The sequence below is a fragment of the Penaeus monodon genome, chromosome 19 (genome assembly GCF_015228065.2).
Source record: "Penaeus monodon isolate SGIC_2016 chromosome 19, NSTDA_Pmon_1, whole genome shotgun sequence".
NCBI classification, from domain to species: domain Eukaryota; kingdom Metazoa; phylum Arthropoda; class Malacostraca; order Decapoda; family Penaeidae; genus Penaeus; species Penaeus monodon.
The window spans coordinates 46529559-46530838 of NC_051404.1; the positions used below are offsets into that span (position 1 = coordinate 46529559).

Genomic DNA, 1280 nt, shown 5'->3' on the forward strand with positions numbered 1-1280 from the left:
ACTAAGTTGTCATTTATTGAAAACATGGAGGACCCTATAGAACCACACAGTTTTGCTCATTTGTGACCTTTTTTGCTTCTTGATTATTAGCTGATATGTGTTCATTATCTGTTATCTAGCTAGATGTGATCACTGTGTTGTGGCAAACAATTTGGAGGGAAGTGAAAAAAAAATGCCTTATGCTGTATGATATAGTTTATAAAACAATATCTAAATAGTTTAAAATTAGTAGTCTCTGCCTTTGTTTTAATCTGCTTCTTTGTCTTCATACCATTAATTTCAATTTGTACTTGTATGGTCAACAAGACAAGTTTTCACAAAAAAAAGAGCAGTTGAAGTTGTTTCTTGAAATTAATTAAGTGATTAACCAGAATGTATTTAGAATTTAAAAATGTTAAAGAGATCCATCAATTTCAGTGCATTGAGAAGAAGGAAAGACTTACCTTTTGCTTAGAATAAAGCCCAGAATCTCAAAATCTTTTTGTATTTTTCATTGGTGAATGACCGTCAATATTTAAGTTACCGTTGATGTATTGCATCTTTATGTTATTTTCTGTCATTTTTTTCAGGTTAAGAGTACAAGGTATGAAAGCTTTGGAGGATCAAGAGCGAAGTGTAACGTAAGAAGTGTAATTTTCTTTTCCTCTTTTTTTTTTCTTTAATATTCCTCTCATTATTGTTGCATCTGTCTGCGAAATTGTAATCTAAGTCATAAAGTCTGGATAAATGTTTGTGATATTTCTATTCATTAACAGTTGATTGCCAAAGTTGTTCTTTGAATTGTTTGATTGTTCGAGTATAAGATGACAGGGTCATTAATGAATAAGGATTTTTTAAATAAGGTACCATATGGATGTGTCACTCAAATTATTGTGTATCAGAACTTGATATTTTTATATTTTGATGCATTCTTTGTGACTAATTTTTTGTAGATTGTGAATGAAATTGTGTGGTCGGTGAGTTAAATTCCCATTGTATGCTTATTGTCTAATGCATTATTACTTATAGAAAATGGCTTCACACTTTATCTGGCATCAGTATCTTACTTGAAACTGTATCGTTGGTAGAATCTTTGCAGGTCTGTTTTGATGCTAAAGGCCATACATTGTATTCATGAAACCTGAATAACTTATCTCCTTTAAATTTAACTTTTATTGATAGTAATTTAATCATTATGTGCATTTGTATGCTAATGGTTTATCACAGCATACTTAGAAAGCATAGAGACTTATACCTTTTATCAGAATTTGCAAATTAATTATTTTTAAGGCCCTTCTTTC

General features: G+C 30.2%; 1 protein-coding gene across 1 annotated transcript in view; it reads left to right on the forward strand.

The window, feature by feature from the left end:
- LOC119585266 (ras-related protein Rab-9A-like) overlaps positions 1–1274 on the forward strand; it is a 10572-nt gene extending 9298 nt beyond the window's left edge. Inside the window, exon 7 of the mRNA XM_037933941.1 lies at positions 570–1274. The gene's annotated coding sequence lies outside the window, so the exon portion shown is untranslated. The remainder of the gene's footprint in view (positions 1–569) is intronic.
- Positions 1275–1280: the final 6 nt, after the last annotated feature.